The 16,222-nt window shown below is 34.8% G+C and overlaps 1 protein-coding gene across 1 annotated transcript in view; it reads right to left on the bottom strand.

Annotated features, from left to right (window-relative positions):
• Nucleotides 1-16,222, bottom strand: part of LOC123664045 (calcium uptake protein 3, mitochondrial) — a 116,441-nt gene that overhangs the window by 17,956 nt on the left and 82,263 nt on the right. The window lies entirely within an intron of this gene.

The following is a 16,222-nucleotide window of genomic DNA, read 5'->3' as shown; positions in this document are numbered from 1 at the left end:
ACTCGATCAAGTTTAAAATTTAAAATGACAATGACGAATTCAGTCATTTAACGTTATTATAACAGCACGAGCTATTGTAACAAACAACACGCGCGAACTAGATAATCGATATCAAAATAATATTACGGGTTAATATTATCAATTTATTATAGGTACTAATATTAAAACAATCACGGTGTCTGGCCGTACTTCAAATAGGCCGAAAGCCACCCCGGGCTGATCGTGCGTGGAGGTTATGCTGTCTATTCACGAAACGACAGATTATGAAATTGAATGAATTTTAAAGTGAAATCATATATTTTACATTGTGATACATAATAATTAAAATGTAAACAAGCATTTAATGGACCATTATTTTTAATGTGTTATAATTAAAATATAAACAAATAATTATTTCGAAAAATGTTTGTTTCATGCAAAATATTGAAATCTGTTTATAAATATTTCATTAATTCATTTTTTTCAAACTTTCAAAGCAAAAGAACAAGAGCAAAACCATTTTTGATTTCTTTTTTTTAACAAAACGGTGCATTACAACGGTAATTCTGTATATTTAAAGCTTTTGTAGGGTGAAAATATTTGTAAATGACATTTTGTTTTGGATAAAAAGAGATTGCAATTAAAGAACTATTGATTAACACTTCCCATTTAATTTTAAATTGGGTTGTAGCGTTTAACGATAAAATCGTATTCACTCCAAGTTGAGTGTGAAACATTTATTATTTATTTTTATTTAAAACCGTCTATGTATACGCGATAAGATCTAAAGACTGATGACTCTGCGACTGTCGTGTCATGAATGGCAGCCTTTCACTTTCACTAAGATTTAGAGCCGGGCTGTCCACCGGTGATATATCGCTATATTTGTGACAAAACGGCTATTAAACAGACAACGCCGGTGCGATTTTATTAGTCTAATTTATTATATCGATAAGAGGGGCTAAGACTGAGGGTTGTTTTATGGTTTCATTGTGGTTTTTATTTGTTTCTCTACCTGCACTTTGAGTTAATACCGACTAATGTGAGATACAGGAATTATTTATTATACTCGCTACCCTTAGCTTCGTACAAGTTAAATGCATACTGCAGTGACTCTGCTTTATGTCAAAGGGTTTTGTGGGTTCGATTCCCGCTCCGAGTCTGGGTAAAATATTAAATTATTTATATATGTATTAGGTACATTTATTTCGAAATAAATAATCTGTATATACCGGCTGTTACCTAAAACACAAGCATTAAGTTGCTTACCATAGAAACAGTCGAACGTGTGTGTAGACATATTTGTTATTTATATTACATTATTGGAAATTATATATTATTTTATTGGAAAAGTCGGAAAACGCTTGTCGTCTAATGCTAAGTGGGTTTGTCAATAAACGTAAGCAACATTAGCAGATCCGAAGAGACAGAAGTAACTCTAATGAAGAGGATGGTCACAGGATGTTGTTATTCAAATAAAACATGGCTATTGTATTTGATACATAATGGAGCCTTAATGTATTGATTAAAACTCAATATAAATTTTTAAGTATAATTAATTGCCTTTATTACAAGGTGACACCGTGACAAGTTGAAAAGGAAGGGCCGGAAGAAGTTATAGACAATATAATAGACTATGCAAAAGACAATAAATTCTATGAAGCAAACTACAGATAATAATTACACAACAGATAAATCAAACTACAGATAATAGATACTACAATTTGCAATATACACTAGCTCCAGAGGAGACAAAAGTACCATGCTGGTGGAAGGGATGAGGTCCTAACTTTATTAATAAACCGAGGTTGTATTAGCCATGTACTTGAAGTAAATAGTTTTTAATACTTACATTTTGTATGCTTACTGTACATACTTATAGGCCATTAAGAAATATGTTGAGAGTTTTAATGTATGACTTCAAGAAGCCTACGAACGAGTTAGGAAATAATAAGCTGAATTGTGATTGTTCATAAAACCATTTATTTAATATAATTACTCTGTTAATCTTCTTAAAATAATTGTGAACGCTCATTTGTGGCTTCATTTAAGTGACTTAAATGCATATCATATAAAAGGCTTTCATTTATTACATCATAACATACGTAATACATAAACTTAGATATGATTTTATGTTTATAGCATAAAGATGCCGGCATCACCGGCCGTGACAAGCGCGTTTTCGACCTTACCCCTGATCCTCTAGTAGAGCTCTGGTCCCCTTACTTATCACAGGACCACAACACTACTTAAGTGTTATTTAGCGGTATCGTCTGCTCCAGATTTTGTGCAGGATATTTGCTGCCAGCCTCTGACTCTGTAACATAACTCGTAATAAAATTTTAATGTGCGACAAAACTGAACATCTTCCTAATAGTGATAAATGAATATTTAAAAATGTCGCTTGTACTGAAACAAACAAGCGAGGTGATAAAAACATATCTACATATTTTAAATCACTTTATAATAAATAATTATTATACCAATACCCAACTTACGTTTTTAATACGCTCGTTAATTGCTACCAAACACATTTTTATAGCAATCGAGTGTCGAAATAAACAATTATAGCCATTATCATAATAAATATCTAATAACACAAAAATAACACGATAGATATTTGAGATCGTTAATTCATTAGATATATATTAGTATTGCGACACTGGAGTCTGTTCGTTTATTTTATGTTCATTATTTTTAGAGGCAATAAATAAAGGAGCGAAAAATTATTTTATTTCTGATGTAATTGGTCGTTAAAAGCATCGGTATTCGATGCGAGCGATGTTTACGAGGTCCGCTCCGTGTGAAGTTATGTTTTAGAAAAAAAAATGTCGCTTTATTTATGATTCTTTTGGTTCTGTATCTGTATTAATAACCACTAAAAACGAAATCGAAATCGATATAATCTTTGATTTTGTAAAGGAACATTTGAATCGTTATTTTATAAAATAAAATTATATTTGTAAAAGTATATATTTTTACAAATAATCACACATTGCCGAGAATAATTATAGAATATTAATATTTTTAGTACACATCAAAACTAAAATGAAGAAGTAACGATGTTGAAAGATGTGATGAGATGCAGATCGATCTTTACCAGAAAACCTTGGGGCAAAGGACACGAAGAAAATAAAGCAGAAAAAATGCTGCTATAGAAGTTGTTTCTTTTCTTCTTTTCTTGGTTCTGTTAGTTTGTAAATTACTCCTAAATCAAGTTAAATATAAACATATAAATACAACCTTACCATTCTAGTAGTAATAAGAGGCCGGATGCATTTTATGATAAGATAATTGTTTTTTTTAATACGATTTGGTAACAATCGTACGGCACCTGATGGTAACTAGTAATCGTAGCCTATAAACGTCTGCAACATTACCGACCCTACCCCAGTCCCTCCCCAGGAGTCCTGGCTACATTACCCACCACAGGAACACCACAATACTAGAGCGCAGTATTATTTAGCTATCATCTTATATAAGTTGAGGCACTTCCTATGTCAGGCCTATCTTTCCCTATATTTCTTGCTGTACCCTAGCTTATAAAGTAAATAGTTGTTGATTGTGTATTTTGAATATATATTGTATTACTAGCTGACCCGGCGAACTTCGTATCGCCTAACATAAAATTTATCGTATGGTGTTAAAGTTCAAATTGACTTTTAAGTATTATCACAAATCTTTTGTATGGGAGTATAGAAAAGTGTTGTTTTTAGACTTTTTCAGGAAATTTAAAATTATTTTTTTTTTAGAATTTTTCTCTCCGTAAGAACCATCCTTGTACTTCAAGGAATATTTTAAAAAAAGAATTAGCGAAATCGGTCCAACCGTTCTCGAGTTTTGCGCTTAGCAACACATTCAGCGACTCATTTTTATATTATAGATTTAAAATTAAATTTGTTACCCTAGCCCACGGAACTCTAAACAGTCGCTGCGTTCGTAATAACTCATATAAAACTATGACATTACACACGAGCGCCGCATTCATACATTTATGAGGTAGGTACCGGTAGCGGTTCTGCGGCCGTGGCTTAATAACAGTAATGGATGGCCCCGGCTGGCTTGATGGACGGCGGTGTCGCGGTAATAATATTGTACGATAAACGAGTGCTCAGGTCAGCGCCGTGCTTAGATGCTGACTTAATTCTAACGCCTGTTCGTGGAGCGTTTATGGTCAACGAATTCGTTTGTACCGTTTGCTGTGACCGATATTGGTAACATTGATTGTAGCATTATTTTTAAGTCCATAAGGTTTAAGAGATTGTTACTAAGGCTGCCTTGTTTAAGACTGTCAAATTGTCATATGCAAATCAATTCAGATTTCAACAGCGAAGCTACGATTCTGAATGCAAATTTTGCTCATAAGATACAACAAGAAATTCATCAGACAGGACGTCTTTAGTAATTTTAATTCGAATTTGCAAAACTATAAAAAAATGTACTTACTATTTTATTAATAATACACGAAATACACATCATAGCTGTAGTTTTGGTATTGTAATGAGACGGTTTTATTATTTGAAAGGCGTTTATTAAAATACATTGTCTCAACTTAAGGTTGTCAAATATAAAGGCGCCATAACGTTCAATTGTAAGAAAAAATATTAATTACTAATGCGAAACCATATTAAACACGAAATATTAAGTTTTCAAAATTCAGATTAACATGTTAAAATTCACCTTATGATATCTCACTGCTGGACATAGGCCTCTTTTCCCATGTAGGAGAAGGATCAGTGCTTAATCCACCATGCGCCATATGCCCATTGCGGGTTGGCGGATAGATTAACATGTACACTACGTACAACAACATTTCAAATGTGGTTTAAAACATTCTTCAATTATGAATTTTGATTTTGATTCATAATACAACATTGTAACATGTGACAATCACTTTTGTATTACCATTGGTTTAGATATCAGCCTGTTTGGCTTAGAAGATAATTCCCGACCTAGACACGTCCGCTGAGCATCTCCGTCCATATTTCATCTGCGAAGACCCGTTAGGATGACATCTCTAGGCTTATCAATAATTATTGAAATTGCAATCAAAGAAATTGATGATCTTGTAGAAATCGGCAAATCTGACGTACCATTTATGTACTACAATGTCTTACATTGTAAACAACGTATAACAAAAATTTAATATTTGTTTGTTTGTGAATAAAAAAAATATTTTTGCCGAAGAAAATTATAAGCGATAAAATAAATATTACAAGTCATTCTTTATGCCAGAGTTTTGGTGATCAAAACTGTACGGTACGTCTGATGGTAAGCGGCTATCGTAGTGTATGAAAATCGGCAATACAACTAACTTCACAAACGCGTTGTTAACCCCACCCCCGCCGCTGCATCCCCAGTTCTACTTGAGAGCTATTGTTTAGTTGTGATCTTCTGTAAGTTTAAGGTACTAACCTAATGCCTCATATTTTAAGCAAAATAGCGGTCATAGTAGTCATAGTATGTATAAGTCTGAAGTCTGAGAAACGTTGAACTCAACGCCAGTGTCATAAAATAATGTGTATATAATTAGAAAATACATACCAAGTATCATAAGACCGTTAGGTAAAAATCAAATAAATTCATATAGCAATACCGAGTTAAAAAAAAATGCCCAATCTCTCATTTCGTAACGCTCTCATCACACACTCACCCGCTTACTCTCCGAGTCAAGCGTGCGTAGAAAAGTTTTACTTCAAAAATAAAACAACCGAAGTCGAAGCGAACACAACAGCGCAAAAGAACTAACAAGCCAATTGATCAGCTATTAAGCGTCAACCGATACCGGCGGTCGGGCCGATATCGGGCGACGCGTCAAAGGTAGCGCTGGCGCAGTAAATCACGAGGCCTGCTAGCAACCATATCGCGACGTGTCCGACTAATACGTTACAAATATTTGTACAAAGACAGTGTCCGGTGAGATTTATCGCCATATCGCTGCCGTTATGTATGGCGGGTGAATTGTATTTATTCACTTATAATGTGATCGGCTCTTAAAATGAGGCTCAGTTATTTGCTTTGAGTGTTTTTATTTACTAGTGTGTCATTTGCTAGTTGTATATCGCGGTTTCACTCACGTAATTTCCGACCCCGTTGGAGTTTTGAGATAAAAATAGTCTATGTGTTCTTCTGGATCTCCAGCTATCTACGTAACGAGTTTCATTACGATCCGTTCAGTAGTTTCTGTGTGAAACAGTAACAAACATCCACCCATTCATCCTCACAAGTTTTGTATTTATAATACAAATAGGATAAAGTATTGTATTTATTTTTAACAAATTGATTACGTTATGTTTGTAGACTATAAAATATCAAGCTATTAAGCTATTAAGCTATTAAGCGTCTAGGACGAAAATAAACCGTTCTTTCGCTAAATGAGTAACATAAAGAAAGTTTACATCTAGGGCAAGATTAAATAAGCGACATAGTTGTGTTGATTTAGGTTATTAGACGATGCTTTGAAGTTTTAGGAATCAAAGATTAAGTTAAATAAAATATTCTAAAGGACTTTTGAACCCCTAGCTTCAGCCTGTAACATTCCACTGCTGGGAATATGCCTCTTCCCCCATGTAGGAAAAGGATTGGAGCTTAATCCACCACGCTGCTTAAATGTGGGTTGGCGGATATATTACCTACTATGTTATAGTAACGATCGCTATCAAATGTACATGATAACAACCGGGACAGAAAGCTTAACGTGCTGCCCGAGGCACGGTGGGGAGACCCACAAGGATAGACATCCAAACCGGAAGAAATATACCTTACAAACAAATATAAATTTCCACGCCGAGCGGGAATCGAACCAGCAAACCGTCGCTGCTTTAGGCGACTACACGCACCACTACCTACACCAGAACGGTTGTTACAGCCTACGTGGATAAAGTATATTTTAGATTAATGTCTCGTTAAAACGACAGTTATCCTTCACATTATAATCTTCAACTAATCTCCAGACCACTCAACCACATCTAATTCGCATCACATATCCAAACACTCGCATTAGCCCCCCTCCCCCCCTCCATTACCGACCCCATCGTGAAAGTCTCGTTAGGGCTGACCCAGTTAGCTGGTCAATTATCGCAGTTACAGTAATTACGGGTACTCCGTGTTCCTGGCCGTTATCATGACAAATCAGATGCAATCGCCTTCGTGGCGCGAACCAGACCTTGTAAATGTCGGTATTAGTCGACTGATGGTAGCTTCTACGCTGGGACGATGCTATCAATCAGTTCGAGGCTTAGGACACGTTCAGCGGACTTCGAATTAGGAATTATATGAACTATCCGTATTGGTACAGATACTTCTGTGATAAGACTTTAATTAACAGAGAACAGTAAAGTTTATTGAAGTTATACTTCTTTTGGCACGTTAGGGAAAAATGATGAGAGTAGGTATATTTTTACGATGCGCGCGCACACCGTCACAAAAAACCGACACCCCGAAGTTAGCTAGCCAACGAAGAAGAAGTTAGCAACGTGAAGTTAGCTAGCCAATGAAGTATAACTTCACTACATGCGTACATAAGTACACACACACTTTTTTCAAAAGAGTAACTGCGGAGTTTCTTACCGATTCTTCTCTGCAGAATCTACATTCCGAATCGATGGTAGCTTCACTTTTACTATATTTAAATAATAAATAAAAATAATAATAATTTGAACTTGTTAAATGACAAATCGAAACGGCTTTTAAAACCTACTTGAATATAGTAATTTTTGATATCCATTTGATTTAATAAATATTATGTTCAACGCATACACGTTCGTCAGTTCCTACGATGGGTAACTTAATGCCTACGTTATATAGGTTACAGTTGACTGTACCTATAGCAACATATTTTGAAGTAAAACTTCTTTGCACACGCTTGACTTGGAGAGTAAGCTGGTGAATGGGCGACGTGAGCGTTACTAAGAGTGTGATCGGGCGAGGCGAACGGAAGTCGAGAGGGAGATATAAATCTATAAATATAAAATCCGAAAAAAGTTGTTTCATTAAATGAGTAAAATTCGCGTAAACATTAGAAAACAATAGGGAGATATAAGTTAGATGGAGCTAAAAAAGTTTTACTTCAGTCGTGTGGTCTAAAGCACACTCGTTTTTTTTTTCTAAGCTGACCCGGCAGACGTCCTATCTTGTGAACTGCAAACGCAAAGAATTTTTTTTAAGACATTCTGAGTTCTCGTTAGATTATGGAATATGGTTACTCCAAGATAAAAAAATTAAAACTGTACATTGATTATCGTAATACGATGCTCAAATAAACGCCATTAAAAATCAAAGAGAAATCAAATCACTAGCTGTCAAGCTCATGTTTCTAACAGCACTACGGTTTGTCGTAAATGAAACGAATTAAAGGTTTTCCGGTGTCCTATCAGCCATGGGCTCGTAGACAACGTGTTATTTGCACATTATTCGCGAGAGGTAGGTAGATATCACTATCAATCACGCGGCTCGTCAGCGCGCTTACTGCAACACGTAGCGTTTACTGAGCCACTACTACTGTCTTCGATCGCACTTTGTACGAAATTTATTGAAATTTTTACTGGTTTTGAAATTGGAATTGATTAAGATTATAAATATTGTCAGAATGATATGACTATGTCTTAATACAATAACATAACAATTATAATTTTATATTTTCACAAACAACTGATTTCACATCTTGAAGTAAGAAAGATATGTCTTGTAAAAATTAAATTATTCCATACTTTCTAAAAAAATTAAGATTTTTGACTTTTAAATCTATTTCACGATAAGCACACATAGCTATTACGATTACACTGGTACGTTACGTGGCTGACTACTACTACTAATAATGCTTGTCACAAGAATAAACATTCTGGCCCAGAAGTCGGTCGTTGGCCTGGCACCAGTTAACTTGATATTTTCGCCTATCAGACTCGACTTATTTCTAGGCCTATGATGTGATTGATCATGCTAAATCTCTATGTTGACATGTGAATGACGAAATGAAAATGCGTTGGCGCAACGGTCACAGCCATAGATTGTGTTGCGCTGGCGGTTGCGGGTTTGACACACATTGACAGGTCCACAGTCCATCTCGTACTTTGCCATCTAAACGTGTATAATTTTTAATGTACTTGTATGCTCAATAAAAACAACGGCGACGGTCACACAAGAAGGATGATATCCTCTGTCCAATATGCAACAGAAAATTAAACGACAAACTCCTGTATAGTGTATTTAAACATTTGTCATAAAATGTGCTTTTTAAACCATCATAGAGGCAGGCATGCATACGGTCCCTGCTTGTGGTAAGCGGTTACTGTACCCTGGGAGCTTGAAACTCGAAGAGCATCATAAATGTATTGCCACACCTCCTCAGGAGCTTTGGCTTCCTTACTCAGCACCGGAATACAACACTACGCGTGAGCAGGCTTGCCTGTGATATGTGACCTTCTGGAAGGTCGAAGTACCTACTTCTACCCAAATCGACCTGATCCAGATTTTAATCAAGATATTTCCTACTGATATAATTGACTATAATATTACCAAGTTAAAAGTCTCAATACGAGTCGTGAATTACAATCGAGTTGCAATAGTAGTGTCTGAAGATTGACCATAATCACCGTTTAGATAACAGAAGGCCTAGCTAAGTTACAGACGTTTCGTATCGAACGTCTTTCTACAATCGTTGACGGCTCGGCGTAAGTCATTTTAAATTGGTAGCCAAGTTGACACGACTGAGTCAAACGCTCATTATACAACGTCTTTAGAAAAAACTAATACTTTAGTCTATGATGAGCGTTTTTACGAGCGTCAAACTAACGTCAAAGTCACAACGTCGTAATACATAAAATTATAAATTGTTATTAGAACTATTGAAAGCCATTAATCCTGAAGAAGAAATTGTTATTAACTTATTAAGTGTTTTATGCGTAACCGAAATAAGGTAAAGTTCTTATATTTGGTTTATTATTATTATATCACAGTGTTAATTTTAAACATTACTGTGTCTAGAAAAACTCGAAATGTTATGATAACATGATTCTGAATAGGAATGAAAAATATCTTGGAAGAATATTAGGTGTTAAATCTTTGCAATTTTAATTTTAAGAATTGGTTAGGACTTGTTCTTATCGTTTCGTTAGCTGTCATGTTCATTAATTTTATTCATTTTCTCTTTTCTCTTAAATTGTAATTTACATTTTCAGAAATATTGTGCTGCCATGTATATAATATTATATGTGGATAACGGCGCTGATAAACTTTTATTATGCAATTGTTTGTTGTCCTAAATAAAATAAAATAAAATCTTAAAAATTAAGTGGTTTATATGATGGAATATAGATCTTGAGCAAGCCCAGAACAGTTCGCAGCTTTACTGGAATTCATGGAAAGGGAAAAAAATTCCACAAAGAGAAAAGGAAAGGTTGTGATTAGAATTGCGAAAGGTAGCAATGGAAGAAAGCCGAAATGTAATTTTAAGTCGTTTAGTTGATACTAGACAATTTGATGCAAATTTTACCATTTTTTACAAGTTGAGACCATCATCGCTACCTCCGACAAACACTATTTCCTTAAAATGTCTAATGTAGTGATAGTGGTCTCAGCTGAGGGCTATATACAATTTCAAATTGCCTGCAATATCAGAGGAACAATTAATTTTTGTTTGTATATAACAAAACCTATTTTAATTTATACTTAAAATGTAATAATGAAACTAATATTTATGTACAATAACTGTAGCTAATTGATTTTTATGTAAAGTAACAAATAATACCTAAAATGTAGGTTTTGAGTGAATTGTAAATAAAAAGTATTAATGACTGAAAAATCCTTTCTTTTCAACTGTGCATGCCACGAATATCATCAGTGTTTTAATAAAACAATAATAAACTTATTTGTAATAATAATAATGTTTTATTAATTATTTTATATTTAAGTAGGTACATTACATTGAACATAAAATTAACTGGACATTTACAAAATACTATTAATAACTTATTAATCATATGTAGGTAAATGATAAATTAAATATGAAGGACTTAGATAAAGTTACGTACGACGTACGAAGTTAAGTACGACGCGTTGGCGCAATGGTAAATGCACTGGCTGTTGCGCTAGCGGTCGCGGGTTCGATTCCCGCTCCCGACAGACATTTATATCGACCATATAGATGTTAGTCGTGGTCTGGGTGTTGTGTTTGTGTATTGTGTGTGTTTCCGGACCCCCAACACAGGAGAAAGTCCTACTGGGGGATCCGTTGAGTGTAAAGCGTTTATTAATTTTTATAAAAAAAGAATAAAAGTTTGTAACTAGACAATGTAAATAAAATCTTACTAATTAAAATTACTATAATCTATTCAATAATAATTCAGCATGGCTCTTCCAAAATCATCATGGCTAAATGCTGCATATAGTTCAAAATTATCGTAAATAAATAATTCTCGGTCCTAACACAACTCTTTCATATTATCATAATAGACGCCATTTTTTAACGTTTACTACTGGGTTTCGGCAATGTTTTAACTATCGTTCAAAAATTTCGATATCGTTTCGCTGACGCTTGTCAAAACTGTAACATGGCTACCATTTGTATGGGATGTAGTGATCGTCGTTGTAGAAACGATTCCGTTCGACGTTGTAACATTTTGAACGAGTAAACTTGTCTACGAATTTTCTATTCCTTTGTTATGATCACGTGACTTTACGTTGAGATGATGTCATTCCTATACATTTGGTTAGTTTTCTAATAGCGTTATCGATTGTAGATTGTCAACTTGGCTAAGCCCGCTGATGTCATTACGATATCTTGGTCAGGAGGGACGGCTGAACGAGCGGTAATATATGGGGCCAGGCTATATGTGTGAACTAGTACTATACACGTACATACATGGATACACACATACATATATACATACATATACACACATGTACGTGCATCGTTTGTGTATCTTAGAAGTGTCAATCATTTGCAATGAAAATAATTTTGATAATTGGCAACTTTATTAGTTTATTTAGTTATGAGTTCTTAGTTTTGACCTTTTTATATAAGCTGACCCCGCAAACTTTGTTTTGCCATATATGTTATTAACCCCCTTAATAACCCCTCATAGCTTATGGGTATGAAAAACAGAACTAATTTCATATAATTGTGTTTGCTCGCAAACGAAAAAAAAACCGACTTCAATTACATCGAAGAGTAATACAACGTAGATCGACGAAAAAATAGTCAAGTAACTACGCGTTATCAAAGATTACTCAAAAAGTATTTATTGGATCTCGATAAAATTTATATGTGACCACATGATAAACATCAGCTTTGGATTAAATTAAAAATTATCAAAATCGGTACACACAGTAAAAAGTTATTGCAGATTTTCAAGATTTTCCCTCGATTTCTCTGGGATCCCATCATCAGATCCTGGTTTCCGTCTCATGGTACCAAACTAGGGATATCCCCTTTCCAACAAAAAAATAATTATCAAAATCGGTACATCCAGTAGAAAGTTATGCGGTATAATACAACGTCGGTCGACGAAAAAAGCGTCAAGTAAAAACGCATTATTAGATATAACTCGAAAAGTAGTTGTTAGATCTCAAATAAATTTAAATGGGACCAATTGGCACACACCACCTTTCGATTAAAAAAAAATTTGTCGAAATCGGTCCATACGGTCAAAAGTTCTGATGTAACATACATAAAAAAAATACAGTCGAATTGAGAACCACCTCCTTTTTAGTCGGTTAAAAATCCGGTCCAGCCGTTACGGAGGAGTACTGTAACTGACATTGTGACACGAGAATTTTACATATAAGAATAAGCGAAAACTGTCGTTTTGACGCCGTAACTACCAAATGAATTTGGATGAAACTTGGTATAATTTGAGTACATAAAACAAGATAGTACTGATCACTTTCTGTTATCAACTTCAGCACGTTTCTGTTGGGGAGGGGGGGGGGGGTCATAATGTGTAATCACCTAAAAATAACAGAGTAATTAAAGATGTAACACGCTTGAAAGTTTTTCATTTGAAAACCTCTCTTACTCATCGCTGCATACGAGTATATCTTTTATTTCTTATTAGTCGCATCGTTTTGACAAAAAATAAAGTAATAAAAATCATAAAGAACAAGCGAAGTATTCCGTACAGTCTAAGCTTGTAAAAAAATTTAAGCTGAATCTTGTACGTGAAATGTATTTGGAAACATCGAATTGGTGGCATTTTCATAGCAGCAATACAAATATATTTCGGCATTCCTCAAAATCTAGTCATTTTTTCGTCAAAAACATTGTAAGAATTTCCGACAAAGGAACAGGCAGCGTCTTATAAAGGGGGTTTATTTGCGGTCTTTGAATACGGAACTCTGAAATCATCGCATTTGTCGTGACAGACACTCTGACAAACGTTAATTGGGAGAGCATCCTGACTCGAGGTGCAGGTTCACGGCTGCGTCGGAATATTTAATGTGATCACAACTTATATAGAGGTATTAAAACGAAATCTTCTTAACATCAATATCATTTGACCATGTTAACTTCATTTGAAACTTTAATCATGTTTCAAAAATGTATAAATAAATAAAAATGGAGTGTCTGTTTGTAATATTAAAATAACCGCATTTTACTAAATTAATATGTATACATGGTGTATATACTAAAATAACATTTCTTGCAATTTTCTCTCTCTTTCGGTCTGTTTGTTCCGGCTAAACTCTGAAACGGCTGGACCGATTTTGACGGGACTTTCACTGGCAGATAGCTAGAGTAACTTAGGCTACTTTTATTTTAATTTTTTTTTCATAACTGCGAACTGAACAATAACTATTTTTTTAAATTCTGCGCGGACGAAGTCGCAAGTCGCAGTCGAAGTTTAACTACAAAACAGACAGTGAACTGGAGAAAAACTGAGAGTAGATGTCTCATTGGAGGCACACTCAGCCACAGACGAATATCACAACCAATTTGCTTATAGTTAGGACAGACTGATTGCAAATACTACATAAAAAAAAAAAAAAAAAAAAAAAAAAAAAAAAAAAAAAAAAAAAAAAAAAAAAAAATCTGCACGAACGAAGTCGCGGGCACAGCTAGTTTTAAATATATTTATAAAGAAGAATTTTTCTTTTTCAATTTCAATAAAACGGTTTTCAGAGAGTAAAAAATCTTTCAAAAAGTTTTTAATTCAACTTTTTACATAGTTTGTATGCGGTATTGAAATTAAATTTTTCTATTACTAGACCACGGTAAATATTTGAATGACTTTGACAATTGTTTGAAAAGACCGGGGATCGAGCCGCTACCTCCAGCGTATTAGCCAGTGCTGTATTGAGTGTGTATTTGAGTTTTATCTATGATTATGCCTTCTTTACATAAAAAACAATTATTGTAGGATAATTTCGTGGCGACCACTGCGTACCGTTACGATTGCGATGGGTCAAGAGACGCATTGAACTAGAAAAGTGCTGGATATGGTATTGATAAGAACCAGCTTGACACATGTACATTTCGCATCTCATTATGTGAGCCCTTTCTGTTTCCCACGGAGTTAGCGTCCATTTATATGGGAAGTACAATATTATTTGTTTTTACCATGGAATTATTAAATGAATACAGTACATACGTTTATACATACGTTTAACAATCACACAGAGGTCGTCTATTCCTAAACTAAGCAAATTAATTGTTGTAGGTAACTGCTGACCGACATATAATCTAATAGGTATATAAAATTCTCGTGTCGCGGTGTTTGTAGTTAAAATCCTCCGAAACGGCTTGACCGATTCTCATGAAATTTTGTGTGCATATTGGGTAGGTCTGAGAATCGAACATCTATTTTTCATCCATCCTAAATATTAAGGGTAGTCCACCCCTAAATATATTTTTTTAATTTTTAGATAAATTATTTATTTTTTATTTTATTATGATTTGGCGTTGAAAAATTCATACAACCCTAAATTTTCACCCTTCTACCACCAACCCCTATTTTTAAATAGCATTTAGCGGCAAGACAACGTTTGCCGAGTCAGCTAGTAGCTACATATATATTGCATCCAGACTCGGTGCAGAAATCTAACCCGCAACTGACTTGATCTCAACTCATTGACACTGTGAGTTGTAGGTACATAAAAGGTCCTCCCGTGACCATGGTTGCTGTAAAGTATCCGAAACGTCGGGAATCAAAAGTTAACAATAAACCGCGATAAAATCCGAAAAAAAGTGTTTTATTAAATACATAAAACAAATTGTTGGTCATTTTGAGTTTCTGATATTTCAACAAAGCATAACCCACGTTCGCGACTGCGTCGGTTAAAAATGAAGTTGATAGGATGACTTCTCTCTCTCGTACTCGTACGGTGCCACCTCGGCGCACTCGTAACGCGACACCACGCGCCGACTGCACTGTGTCTGTGTGTCGCGGGACTGTCGCCAGGAAAGATTCTTCAAATTTTATTTAAAGAATTGTTGGTCGGCAAACAAGCGTTCCGCTACCTGATGGTAATCGATTACCGTAGCATATAGACGCCTGCAACACCGGTAAGATCACAAGTCACCAATCCTGGACGATGGAGTCGGATAGTAAAACAATAATAATTGTGTTTGCTCGCAAACGAAAAAAAAAAACCGACTTCAATTACATCGACAAGTAATGCAACGTAGATCGACGAAAAAATAGTCAAGCAACTACGCGTTATCAAAGATTACTCAAAAAGTAGTTATCAGATCTCGATAAAATTTATATGTGACCACATGATAAACATCAGCTTTCGATTAAATTAAAAATTATCAAAATCGGTACACCCAGTAAAAAGTTATTACGGATTTTCGAGAGTTTCCCTCGATTTCTCTGGAATCCCATCATCAGATCCTGGTTTCCTTATCACGGTACCAAACTAGGGATATCCCCTTTTCAACAAAAAAAGAATTATCAAAATCGGTACATCCAGTAGAAAGTTATGCGGTATAATACAACGTAGGTCGACGAAAAAAGCGTCAAGTAAAAACGCATTATTAGATATAACTCGAAAAGTAGTTGTTAGATCTCAAATAAATTTAAATGGGACCAATTGGCACACACCACCTTTCGAATAAAACAAAATTTGTCGAAATCGGTCTACCCGGTCAAAAGTTCTGATGTAACATACATAAAAAAAAAAAAAAAAAAAAAAATACAGTCGAATTGAGAACCTCCTCCTTTTTTGGAAGTCGGTTAAAAAGTATATTAATCTTGATTGTTGTCTGCGAGTGTACAACAATCATACTTTCTCTGTAACCCTAGCA

Source organism: Melitaea cinxia, chromosome 21 (assembly GCF_905220565.1).
Source record: "Melitaea cinxia chromosome 21, ilMelCinx1.1, whole genome shotgun sequence".
Lineage (NCBI taxonomy): Eukaryota > Metazoa > Arthropoda > Insecta > Lepidoptera > Nymphalidae > Melitaea > Melitaea cinxia.
Note: the sequence above shows the minus strand (reverse complement) of the source record. Positions and strands in the feature narration are given on the sequence as shown.